Raw genomic sequence first — 13,810 nt, forward strand, 5'->3', positions numbered from 1 at the left:
TCTAGTGGTGGGTGAGATGAGGGCACACGACCATTTCACACAAACTGTAAGGCTTTTTGCTAACTTAAACATAGCAGATCAAAACTCACGTTATACAAAAGCTTAACTCTGTAAATGTTCCCCTTTCCTTTTCAATGGCATGTATATGACGCTGCATTCTGACTACTTACTTTTATGGTATTTAACGTGGATCGATTGAACAGTGTTATAGGCACTTACAAATGTGCCCCTTGCTGCTCCCTCTTGTATAAATATAGTGACGCTGTAATTTCCTTTTATGCTGATCATTTTGTTTCAGGCCATTATAATGGGTTTATTCAAATAAAATACTACAAGATTTTTTAAAAATAAAGAAATAGTGATGATGATGATGATGATGATTATGATAATGGTGATGATGGCATATTGGGGGGTTATGATGCACATAAAAGTAAAACAACGTGATGTGCTAAGGAATAAATGAATATTATATTGTTTCTTACAATGAATATGAAGTTTTATAACATTAACTTAAGGTAGACTGTGATAAACTGAAGGTGTATTGTAATCACTAGAATTACCATTAAAAGATATTAAAAAAAAAAAGACACAGCTAAAAAGCCAATAGAAACAACAAATGAAATACCAACAATTACTTATTAATGGAAAGAAGGGAAGAAAGAGAGAATAAAGAACAAATGGAAACAAAGAGCAAGATGGCAGACTTAAACCCAGCTTTATCAGGAATTACATTAGCTAGAAATAGTCTGAATATTCGAATAGAATCATTAGACTGGGAGAAAACCAAATCTAACTATCTTCTATCTACATCAGCATGTTTTAAACTTAAAGACATAGACAGATTGAAAGTAAAAGGACAGAAAAAGACCCACCATGCAAAATCTAATTTCAAAAGAGCTAATGTGGCTGGCTATATTAATATCAGAAAATGCTATAAAATTTTATAAATTTATATGAAGTTCATAGACATGCAAAAGGAATACACTTTAGAGAGGAATGGAGGTGCAAATTACTTTTTTTCCAGGTATTTTGCAACTGTGTAATAGAAGCAATTTACCCTCTTAGAAAAGGAATAGTTCTGCATAATGGTTGAAGTAAACTAAGTATTCAGATTTGGTTTAAGTGTCAAAATGTATGACACGTGTCTTTAAAACTATGAAAGGAAATGTTTTAGGGGAAGCAATTTTCTCAAAAGGAAATTTGAAATTTGATATCTATCTTTATCGTATAATTTTTGCAATATTACACCCCAAAAAGGACTTCTTTAATTAAGCTGAATTAAGTATAACTTTGTTTTGAAAACTTTTTTTTTTTTAATTTTTTTTTTCAACGTTTTTTATTTATTTTTGGGACAGAGAGAGACAGAGCATGAACGGGGGAGGGGCAGAGAGAGAGGGAGACACAGAATCGGAAACAGGCTCCAGGCTCCGAGCCATCAGGCCAGAGCCTGACGCGGGGCTCGAACTCACGGACCGCGAGATCGTGACCTGGCTGAAGTCGGACGCTTAACCGACTGCGCCACCCAGGCGCCCCTGTTTTGAAAACTTTTGAAAGATATGTTAAAACCCCTCAAAATAATTGAAGTGATATTCTCAGGTGTTACAAAACTAGGAATGGGAAATATTTTTTAGTAAGTACATTTAGGCAGGCAACTGCACCTGTTCTAGAATATACCAAATTTAATTATGTAGAAAGGTATATTCACCCCATCCTTGGAATTTATTTTAAAAGGCAAGGATTTAAAAAATTAAGTTATCAAATTACCATGATACCCAAACCAGACATAGACATTGCAAGAAAGCCATAGACCACCATCCCTTATGAATATTGATGCAAAACTCAACAAAATACTAGCACACTGAATTCAGCCCCATATTAGAAAGATCACACACCATTACCAAGAAGCATTTATTCCTGGATTGCAAGAATGGTTCAACGTATGAAGATTAATCAGTGGAATATGATACATTAATAGAATGGAGGTGAAAAAAACATATAATCATCTTAATGGATGCAGAAAAAGAATTTAAGAAAATTCAATGCCCTTTCATGATGGAAACACTCAATAAACTGGGAATAGAAGGAAACTTTCTTAACGTGACCCATATGTGAACAATCTGCAACTAAAATCGTACTCCATGGTTACAGAGCGAAAACTTTAAATTTTTTTTTTCAACGTTTTTTATTTATTTTTGGGACAGAGAGAGACAGAGCATGAACGGGGGAGGGGCAGAGAGAGAGGGAGACACAGAATCGGAAACAGGCTCCAGGCTCCGAGCCATCAGCCCAGAGCCTGACGCGGGGCTCGAACTCACGGACCGCGAGATCGTGACCTGGCTGAAGTCGGATGCTTAACCGACTGCGCCACCCAGGCGCCCCCAGAGCGAAAACTTTAAAGTCAACATCCATTCATGATAAATACTCTCAACAAAGTATAGACGGGATATAATAAAGGCCATGTATGACAACCCCACAGCTAACATCATCCTCAGTGGTGAAAAGCTGAGAGCTTCTCCGCTGAGATCAGGAACGAGACAGGGATGTCCACTTTCACCACTTTTATTCAATGTGGTAGTGGAAATCCCAGCCACGGCAGTCAGACAAGATGGAGAAATTAAGGCATTCACATCAGCAAGGAAGGAGCAAAACTTTCACTCTTTGCAGGTGACACGATACTCCATATTGAAAACCCTAAAGATTCCACCAAAAAACTATTAGCACTGATAAATGAATTCATTAAAGTTGCAGGATTTTTTTTCCCTATGATATTCCCTATGCTATGTACTTTTCATCCCCTGACTTACTTATTTTATAAGTGGATGTTCGCACCTCTTAATCTCCTTCACCTAGTTCGTCTATTTCCTAACCCTCTCTTCTCTGGCAGACCCCTATTTGTTCTCTGTATTTATGGGCTTCTTTCTGTTTTTCATTTTGTCTTGCTTTGTTTGTTAGATTCCAGATATAAGTGGAATCATGGGGTATTTTTCCTTCTCTGTCTGACTTACTTCACTTAGCCTAACACCCTCTAGCTCTATCCATGTTCTTTCTAATGGCAAGATTTTATTCTTTTTCATGGCTGTGTAGTATTCCATTGTGTGAGCTTCTGATTTGCTCACTTCTGTGCCCCAGAGCCTACAGCAGTGCCCAGCATGTTAGTATGAAATAAACACGTGTTGAATGGATGCGTCTCAGTTGGAAACTTTAGCTCTGAGCCACCTGCCATCCATCCTTGGGGCTATGTGGTGCAAGTCTGGAATGGAAATCCTGTTCCATGACCCCAAAGGAGCCAGCCCTGACACCAAGAGCCTGGGACAGAAATAGGGCCACCACAGCTCATCTGATGGCTGGGCTATAAATGGAACAGGAACTTGAATGACTCCGATGATTTTAATAAACCAGAGACTCCTCCAATACTTGGGAACAGGAAGCCTTATGGTCCAATGAGACCCCACGGGGCCCTGGCCTCATTCCACAGGAGAGGACGAGCCCCCTCTCTGGAGTATCTTAAGGTGGAAAAGTGTTGGCATAGTTATGAACAGACATGGATTCCAGCTGTGGTTTGCCATTAACTAGCTGTGTCAAGTCTCATACCATCTCTGGGCTTGAGGTCTGTCCCAATGCGAAGATGGAAACTGGCTAAATAACAATATGTAACTGATTAGTTCATGAACTCGACCAACATCTGTTGGGAGGGGGCTGTGCCAGCGACAAGTCTGTAGCAGGGCTACAAGGAGGCCCCTGTCCTCGGTGACTGCCTTGTGGGAGGCCCGCAGCCTGGACTGCTTTCTGAAGACAGTAGTGTTCACAGTGACAGACTTGATCTGAGGTCATGAAAGATCCAATTTAGGAATGGGGGCAAGGCCAGAGGAGTAGTAACAACTCACAGAAGTAACAGAAATTAGGAGAATCGGTTTGTTTGGTTCTCTTGTGGTTCAATATTAATGATTCCATTTCCACTATTTTGAGAACCCATGGCATTTGTATTTTAAGGGCCATATTTTTGATCATCATGTCTTCTAGTGTGCCAAACCTATGAATAAATCCTGAACCACCCAAAGTTTCTCAACCTCTCCCTTCTGTCGCCAATGTTCCACGTGACAGATGAATTATAGGTGAATCTGTGCGTCTCCAGAAACCTGGAAACCTCCTCACTCTTTACCTCCCCTTTTGGGATCTAGTGCATTCTGATGCATTTAATGAACCTGAAGGATACATGATATCTGAGTGTTACATGTAAATGACCATAGATGTTTTGGTCTTATTCAACACGGAGTTCTCAAGGATCAATATTTAACTCAGGTTAGAGTTAACTCAGTCAACTTTTCTATTATGTATGGCTTACAAAGAGAGGAAAAGAGACAGGTTGAACTCTGATGAAAGGATTGAAATCATTTAGAAATCCCACAAATATCTCAAAACCTCATTTTAGGCTGCTAGCTATTTCATCCATCCACTCATCCACCCACGCACCCATCCATCTATCTACGCAAGCACTCATCCACTTACCCATCTATCTCTCCACCAGCCATCCATCTGTGATCAACACATTGCTTATCGTGGTAGAACAAAATCATTGGAGAGATCCTTTCCAGTTCTAAATCTCTAAATTTTATTAGTTTATGGCTCCAGCACCATTCTAGCTACTGTGAGGTATACTGAAATACAAAGCACGGACATTGCCCCGGATTTATAAGCTGACTTGGGGGATTTGTTCCTTGACTTCTCTAACTTCTAGAAGCTTCCACATTCCTTGGCTCACGTCCCTTCCTCCATCTTCTAAGATAGCGGCGTGTCATTTCTCAGACCCTCCCTCTGTGGCCACATGTCTCTGTGACACAGTGGGGAAAGAGTCCCCACTTTTAAGAACGGGCATAATTAGAAGGGGACCAGATGATCGAGAGCACTCTCCCCATCTCAAGGCTCCATGCCCATAATCACATCCCTTTCCATGACAGAAGGTAGCACTCACGGGTTCTGAGGACTAGGACATGGATGTCTTTGGAGACAGTTTTCTTCCTGCCTCAGTACGTGCTTTCATTATCTCCAGTTTCTCGAAGAGAACATTGAGGTTCAGTGAAGCAAACAATTCACCAAGGCTCTGCAGCTGCCGAGGGGGAGGGGTGGGGAGCGGTGTCTCGTTCCAGCCCCAGCTCCTGGCCTCCTGGCCTCCTGGCCTCGGAGTCAGAACCTCAGATGAACAGATGCACAGACAGACCAAGAACAAACTCCAATGTCATGTGCACGGTGCACATGGGCGCAGGTGCTTCGACAGTCCCAGGTGGGCAAGGGGGGAGAAGGAACAGGGGTCTGAGTGACCCACAGTCAGGTGTGTGGGGTGGTCGCAGGGTTACAAGATGGCAGACGGCCCTCCATCCCCACAGCCCCGCCCCTGACACATAACAGAGCTACTAGGACCTCGTCCATGTCCGACCCCCTCCCCCCCGCCCCCGTCTCCAGCAAGCACACTTAGCTTCCCAGCGCACCACAGCCAGCGAGGCCCAAGTGTCTGCCCCGGACGCTCACCAGGCACTAGGGCGGCAGGCTGAGTGCTGGCACCTGCAACCTTGCAGGCATGGTACCCAGAGGGGAGCCCTTGGAAAGAATCTAGTGAGGACCTGCCCATTTACATCCAATGACTGCCCAGCTGTCACAACTGTGAGCACTGATATAAATGAGGACTGTCGGAAAAAGCAAGTTACTCAGGTGCCCAGTCTTCACAGTCAGGTCCCTGTTACCTCCCTCCTCCCGGCGGTGAAGGTTGGTTGATTGACACAAACACAGAGGTGGGCCTGTGAATCAGCTACTGTCCATCCTTCAAGGAGCCAGTGGGTACCAGGCAGATGGCGCCCAAACCACCACAGTACTGTGTGCAATCAGTGCAAGGAGGGCAGGTGGACAGGGCCTGGGCAGGCCAGGGCAGGACACTCACCAGTGCTCCTGGACCAGGAGGAGCCTAGGCAGGGGTGGGGCCAGGAGGGAGGCAGAAGTCAACCAGAGGTCCCTAGGAGTCCTGGCCTGAAGGATCTGGGCCCATGCTGTCCCGCAGGGATATAATGCAAGCCACATCAAATTCTGAGTGATCTGGTAACTGCTTCTCTAGAAAGTAAAAGGGGGGAGCGCCAGGGGGCTCAGTCGGTTGAGTGTCGGAATCTTGATTTTTGCTCAGCTCATGATCTCACAGTTCGTGTTTCAGTCCCCACGTTGGGCTCTGTGCTGACAGCGTGGAGCCTGCTTGGGATACTCTCTCTCTCTCTCTGCCCCTCCCCAACTTGTGTGCACCCTTTCTCTCTGTCTCAAAATAAACTAAAAAAAAAAAAAAAAAAAAAAAAAAAAATATATATATATATATATATATATATATATATATATATATAACCACCTCTGCTCCAGTTTTGGTAGGAGGTGGCCTGGACATCAGAACTAAAACGCAGCCGTGTGAGACCAGCCAGTGAGAGCACCATCGTCACAGCCCAGCTGCTGCCAGGAACCGTGCTGGGAGGTGTCTGGGACCCCTCGCCCAGGTCTCACCCCACCTGAGCCCCCTCTTCTGGAGACCGCCCTTCGTGCCCTGCCTGTAACTTCCTTATTTCACTCACCGTGTTTGCTTTAAGATCCTTGGGTTGGGGTGTACATCTTACTCTGTGATACACGGTTGTTTGCTCTTCAAAAATCTATTCTGAAAATATAGGTATTGGCAGGTATGAGATGTGGAGAACACAGATTCACACCGCTGCGGGTTTTCACTCTGTGGCCCAAATCCCCTGCTGCTGGGGACATTTGCGCAGCGTAGGATGTCAGGGGTGAGCACAATGGGTGCTCCGTCGGTACTGAGTTGATGTGGGCTGGGTGCCCTCTGGCTCTTGGGCCTATTTCCTGACTGGCTTTGCTCCTAAGTCAACAGGCAGGAAAGGTTAAGCACCCGCACAGAGGCGTGAACTCCCATCTCCGGCGCTGGCCCAGCCCTTCCATGCCAGGAGGCGTCTACATGGGCAGCAGCATGCTTCTGCCAGCTTCCGGGAGCAGCCGCCTGGGTGCCGGCTCATGTCCCCCTGCTCCGTCCCCGGCAGCCACAACTCTGCCGGGCAGCACCTGCCATAGGATAGGGGAGCTGGGGGAGGGCGCCAGGCCTGGAAGAGGCTTCGGGGTGCAGCACTGCCTGGGCGAGGCGAGGCTAGTCCGGCGGGCTCTGCAGAATGGGAAACCCAGACCCGACCCATCTCCAGACTCCACCCAGACTCAGGAGCCTGGCAAGTTCAGAGTCTGATTTCTGTGCAGTGAGCACTGGGTGGAATGAGATTCGAGGTGGCTGCAGAAAAGAGTCTGGAGGGTTTTTAGGGGGACAGAGCCCAAGATAACCAGGTTCTCCAGATGCAGAGCCGAGGCTGACAGTCACTCACAAGCAGCATCTTTCTCGGTGCCAGGAGGCTTGCCAGCGTTTCTGAGATGGAATGTTCTGGAACAGTCCAACAATATCAGAAACCTCATTAGCAGAGTTGGGGGAGCTGCTGACAAGAGTCCAAAGAACAGGCCCACAGGGAAGCTTGGGAAGTGTCTCCAACCCGGAGAAGTGTTTGGCACCGGCTCACCTTGGAGACGTGGACTAGTTCACGTTCACTCAGATTCCAAAGTAGATTTGAAAACTGGGTTGTTTAAAGTCATAAGCATAATGTGGCACACTTCCTGGTGACAACCCTGATGTTTACCACAAAGCGTTGCCTAATGCAGCAATCAAAAGTCGCCCCGTCAAAAGTGTGGGCGAGGGTGGGATCCTAGCGTGGCCGTGGCCACAGCTGATCCGAGGACAGTTTCCACTCACCCGGTGGCCAAGGGCGCCCACCTCCCCACACAAGTGAGCGGCATTCGCGGCCCCTCGTGCTGACCTGGAGCAAGAGTGTAGCAAGAGGAATGAATGTGGCCATCTGGCTCTCCTTTGGAGGGTGGAAGGGACATCAGCCCCGCATCCGGCTGAGAGGTGGTCCCCATGCGCTCCACCCTCGGGGACTCGCCATCCACCTTGTGGGTCTTGGCAGGAGTCACACAGAAGGGAAAGACCGTCCTGTTCCACACCGCCTTCACTCATTGCCCTCTTGGTCTCACTCCGTGCACACTTCCCAAGCCCAAGAGTTGGGGGGCACACTGGCCTTCCCTTTCTGACATTTGGCGTGAAGCCGAGCCACGTGGAGTCTTGTATTTATGCAGTCTACTGGCCAGCCACCAAGCCCCGCGGCCTCCTGGTAGCGCGAGTTTCAGTTGTGGGTGAGTGGACGTCATCCACAGTGATTCTGTTGTCGCAAGGAAGCTGCGTAGCCTGGTGGTAGGAGAGCCTCACAGGTCAAAGCCGATGCTCCCCTGGTGCTCAGAAGGAGGTTCCTGACTGCAAGGAGTCAGGGGCGCTGGCCGCAGGCTGGCCTTCGGGCTCCACTGGGGAGCACGCACGGGGTGGGAACAACCCTCGAGACCTGGGTCTCAGGAGGGTGACGTTAGCTGGACCGGCTGGCTGCACCAGGGGCCTTGCTGAGAAATTCGAACAATTGCCTCTGGTCACCTGTAACGTGTGTCCTGGGCTGTGGTCACAGCACACTGCTTTCCGTCAGCTCACACCCTACTTACAGGTGCTGTCATTCTCACACCAGCGTGGAGAGCCCCCCAGAGGTCATAGGGGCTGGATCTGAACCACTGGGTGGTCACAAGCAACACATGATCTCCATTGCCTCAGACAAGCAGCGGATGCATACAGGGGGAAAGACACAATCCTCTGTGACTCGTGTCCTATTATTCACACTGGGGCATCACAAAGTATTTCCACTCGTCGTCCAGGTCTGGTCCACCGCCTGGAGTCTGGTGGGGCTCCGCGTTTTGGTTTTTCGGATTCTCTTACAGCACATCACTTCCACAGGGAGGCGAATTGTGGCCAAGACCAAGACGACAGATGACAATACATACCTCACTACAAAGCGGTGCTGCTGACGTGTGGGGTTGACACTGTGGGCAAATGTGTTTCTAACACCGGGTTGTGGCAGCCGCATCTTGAATCTGTGCTCCCTTCTGGCTCCCTCGGCCTCCATCAGAAAGGCCGGGAAGGCATTCTGACTCTCCCCGCATTCACGCACGGTCTGCAGCTTTACCAGCCTTGTCAGGCCGCGTTCCCCAAAAGTTTGGGAATGCCGCTCCCACACAGGATGGGGGCTCCTGGGTATCCCCAGACATACCCTGTGGCCGTTTTCGAGACTCCGACACAATGGGCCACGATCGCTGTGCCGTAGCGCATCCTAATAAGGGTCTTGGTTTTTACATTTCGTATCTGAAACGTGTGAACAAGTGACTTCTAGCTGGGAAGTTGTGGCACGGAACCAGATGTTCTCCGGATGAGGATGAGTAGTGAGTTGCTGCAGAGTCCTTGGGCCGTCGGGTTAAGCCAGGCCTCTGCCGGCCACCGGTGCCGTAACAGCCCCGGACTCCAAAAGACGAACCTAACCGACCGTTCCTTGAAAGAAGGAACTCGTAGGGCAAACACTGTGGGCGAGCGCGGGAGGAAGGAGGCGGCTCCGCACCGCAGGGCGGACACGTCCCGCTGTGTGAAGGTGTGGCCGGGCCGGTCCGGAACAGCAAACGGCAGCCCCATCACCAAGCACTGCGACGAGGTGCACGGGAGGGGCAGGTAGGTGGTCAAGGTCCCGTGATGGTGACTCAGTGAGCGAAAGGTGACCGCACAGCAGGCTTGCGCCAAGCCACCGGCCTGTGGGCAGTGGATCAGAAGTGTTCACGGATGGGCAGGGTCCTCACACTGATACCGCACAGCTACGCAAGGCGAAGTACGAACACCCACACAAAGGCTCCTTTTAGGCAAGAAGTTTGATCACATTCCCCAGGCACAGATTCTGCTGCAAAACGTACTTTTCATCTGTGACAATCACAGCAACAAGAAAGTACCACAGAGAAGACCAATTCCGCACAACAGGCATGGAAGACAGCCTGTTGCCGTGACGGACCCCGACCGGCGGAAGTCGCCGGAAAGCACCGCAGGGCACCCTTGAGGGTCCTTCGCCACAGCCAAGGCTTACTTCCGCCACGAGGCTCACCCTCTGAGGAGCCCGAGTCACCAGACATCTTCAAACACGGTGGAAATCAGCTCAAGAATTGGTGACCTGCCTTCGCTGCAGGTGGCTTTTCCGAATCTCCTCTAAAAGGGCCCCCAGACACCAGCAGCCTCTTAGTGCTTCGGGACACACACCTGTCCCCAGGAAGCCACGCTGAGCCAGGCAAAGGGCAGGTGCAAAGGGAAGGACGATGATTCTCATCACCACGCAGGTGGTGTGCGATGCTGGGCACCTCCTCCCGGCTGTGCGGCTCCGGACCGCCGGGCTTGGGCGTTCAGATACGCCTCCCGGCTGCGCAGCTCCTGCGAGTGGCCTCGTTTTCCCACAGCCCCTCCCCCAACGTCACACCCATAGACGCACGATGACCGGAGGGTGTTCCATACGTCTCTTCTGTTCATGTGCTGGTTCTTGTCCCTTACAAAGCTAGCAAAGAACTCAGAGTGTGCATGACGACGCGCTCGGAGGGATGATTTCATTGCCACATGTGGGAGCCGAGTATCTCTGGTAAGAAATCTGGCATTTAATACACTTGGCTGGTTCAATCAGTTAAGTGTCCGACTTCGGATCGGGTCATGATTTCACGGTACATGGGTTCAAGCCCCGTGTCAAGTTCTGTGCTGACAGCTCAGAGCCTGGAGCCTTCTTTGGATTCTGCATCTCCCTCTCTCTCTGCCCTTCCCCCACTCCCTCTCTCTCTCTGTCTCTCTCTCTGTCTCTGTCTCTCTCTCCTAATATAACTAAACATTAAAAAAAGAAAAAGTGGGACGCCTAGGTGGCTCAGTCAGTTAAGTGTCCGACTTCAGCTCAGGTCATGATCTCACAGCTTGTGAGTTCGAACCCCGTGTCGGGCTCTGTGCTGACAGCTCGGAGCCTGGAGCCTGCCTCGGATTCTGTGTCTCCCTCTCCCTCTGTCCCTCCCTCGCTCACCCTCTGTCTCTCTCAAAAAATAAACATTAAAAAAAAAGATATCTAACATTTAATATACTTCATGGCAATGAAGTACATTACCTTGTGCTGACCCAATAAAGTTTTCATATAAAATTATGTTAAAGTCAGCCCTCATATTAACATCTCTTACTTTATGCCTTATGCTTTTGTGCACATACCTTAACTAATCACCGTGAACAATCCTTTGGGGGTGGACATGATTTCTCCACTTGGCAAAGAGGGGCCAGGGCTCCGTGGAGCTGACTCACCCACCACAGCACATGCAGCTTGTACAGGGCAGAGCTGGGGTGGGGACTTGAGGCCTTGGACTCTTCACCATGGCAAGTGTTTATTGTTTTTTTTGGCAAATATGATTCCAAATTCATGAGAGAACAGTAAAAATATGAAAGGCCTGTCAGTTTTTTACTGATAAGATTTACAAAATTACCTCACATTTCTTTTCTGACACACATGTTAATGTATTTGCTCTTTGTCAAGAGTCCTGTTTTGGGTTTCTTTCAAAGAACGGTTCCTCTTCTGTTCTACGTGACCAAGTAGGCTTCAACTGTTCTGTGTAAAACCAACATCACGTATATTGACTTTATATTATTATTACCATTTTAAACAGTTCTGTCCCCTCCATATACTGTCTATATATAATGATTGCATTTACAGGCCAGTGGGGTCCCATCCTGTTTGCCACTTAGAGCCACGTGATTTTGGGGAGAAGCAAACCTGTAATCCTATGTTAACCCCACACCACAAAGTTGTTGGGAATACTGCTGATACTAAAAAGTATAGCACTTTGTAAACGTTAATGACCTGTAGAAATGTAAGAAGTTGTTCGATTTTTGCCTAGAGGGAGGAAGGAGTTCAAGAAAGGATAGTTGTCTGTCTGAAGCCAAGGATTGGTTGGACTTACCTAAATATTGGATTTTCAAGGAGGATCCGGCCACGTAAGCGTGAGGGCGACGGGAGGGGCTGAGGGAACTCACGGGCACCCGAGGGAGAGGAAGGGCACCAGCAGAGCTCTGCGGGGCTGTCCAGCAGTTCAGCAGGTGACTGTGGCCACAGAGTCCTGATTATCCCAGAGGCTTTCTGTGCAAGTGCCACGGAGACATAGGAGGCATATTTATCTAACCTCCTGATAACACAAAAAAGGGCATTATAGTTAATAACTGAGAGAATCGTGATTCAAAATTATTTTCAACTTCAGAACATAGGAAGTTTCTGTAACAACAACAGGACTTGTTGAAAGGATCTGAGAAGGTGACGGAGAAGCAGAACAGCTAATGGTCAAGAACAAAAATGCTGGGCCAGGCCACCTGGGTTCAAACCCAACTCTGCCACCATTAACTGTTTGACCACAGGCTAGTGAGCAGCTTCCTATGCCTTGGTTTACCCACCCGCCTTGTGGGGTTGTAGGAATTAAGTGAGTTAATACGTAGTTAAGCGCTTCGAATAGTGCTCAGCACATGGTCACAAGTCCATAGGCTTACCACGACATGTGTTACCTGAGGGAGTTGCCACACTGTTAGCAGAAGTTACAGTAGTAAGTGTCCAGATGCACCTCCCTTATCAACTTTCTCGTCTGTCAGACGCCAGAGGGCTTGTCTCCACCGGCCCCCCCTTGATGCTCCTAATGCACTTTGTGGGGCTAATTGCAACCCTCTGCCTTGGATCAGGCTTTGTCTTCTCTGCCCTGTGTTCTTGGGACTTAGCAAGTCCTTTTTCTGCAGTCTGCAGGGGAGTCAGGGCGCAGGCTGCCCTCTGGCATGGCAGCGTGAGGATAGGTCTACTTACAGGGAGAAGACGAGTTTTTGATTTTCAGAAATGCCTGGTTTGACACATCTGAAATCACACAGGTGGGCATTTCACAATTGATTGGAAATGTCAGACTGGCATTGAGAGAGAAGTTGGGACTGGAAATATCTGTTTTTTCAGAGGAATCCATGCAAGGCAACCGTCAGGGGACCTTAAAAGAGAGACTTCAGGGAGGAAGAGCAAGGGCTGGAGGGCAAAATCCTGAGGACAAGCTGGGCGGGGAGGCAGGCAGGTAAATTAGCCAACAGAACAGGCAATGAGAGATGTCCGGGGAATGGAGACAGGAGGGTTTTAAGCAGATGGGAAGCAGTTGGGAAGACAGAAAGCGATGGCCAAGGCATCAGAGAGAGGTTGACAGTTGAGGCTGGCTGGGGGCGGGGGGAGTAGGAGCCCAGGAGGCAGGGATCAGACACCCGGGGAGCCTCTGGGGGGCGGGGAGGCTGGGAACACAGACCGGGGTCTGGCTTCGCAGACCGGGGGCGGGGCCGGGGCCGGGGTGGGGAGATTGGTAGCCCCCACCCCGCGGACGACTCTGCTGTCGCGTTACTCATTCATTAAGATTTCGCTGCATTCACAAGTCCAGAGTCGGTGTAGGCCGCAGAAGACGCAAAACCAGGGCGTCGGTTCCTGGGGAGCCCACGCCAGCGGGCCACGACCACGGTGCTCCGAATCCTCCGGGATCCTGAGGCAAACACCCCGCCCTGAGACCGCCCTGGGCCCTCGAGAACCCCAGAGTCCTGGAGTTCCCCGGCCCCTGAGATCCCCAAGACCCTGAGACCTTCCGAGGCCCCCGGGCCCCACCCCCCCAAGAACTCTGGAGTTCCTGGGACTCCGGGCCCCTAGACCCCCGGAGCTCCCGGAATCCCAAGCCCCTCGAGCCGGCCGGATCGAAAAGCACAAGCCCGTAGGCGGCCTGTCGGAGCCTTGACCTCTCCTCGCCGCCCCGCCCCCACCCGCCCTAG

The 13,810-nt window shown here is 49.4% G+C and overlaps 1 long non-coding RNA gene across 4 annotated transcripts; it reads right to left on the reverse strand.

Annotated features, from left to right (window-relative positions):
- Positions 1–4,592: 4,592 nt before the first annotated feature.
- Positions 4,593–13,276, reverse strand: LOC102961573. 4 transcript variants are annotated; one of them, XR_006219555.1, is made up of 6 exons: positions 12,539–13,276; positions 11,947–12,168; positions 11,204–11,355; positions 6,597–10,598; positions 5,930–6,096; positions 4,593–5,263 (listed from the first exon to the last, which is right to left on the reverse strand). It is a non-coding gene; the product is annotated as an uncharacterized LOC102961573 (long non-coding RNA). The 4 variants fall into 4 exon arrangements; XR_006219552.1 differs by having other exon boundaries at positions 4,593–6,096; XR_006219554.1 differs by lacking the exon at positions 11,204–11,355 and adding an exon at positions 11,473–11,594 and having other exon boundaries at positions 4,593–6,096; positions 6,597–6,676.
- Positions 13,277–13,810: the final 534 nt, after the last annotated feature.

This window comes from Panthera tigris, chromosome B4 (genome assembly GCF_018350195.1).
Source record: "Panthera tigris isolate Pti1 chromosome B4, P.tigris_Pti1_mat1.1, whole genome shotgun sequence".
Classification (NCBI taxonomy): Eukaryota; Metazoa; Chordata; class Mammalia; order Carnivora; family Felidae; genus Panthera; species Panthera tigris.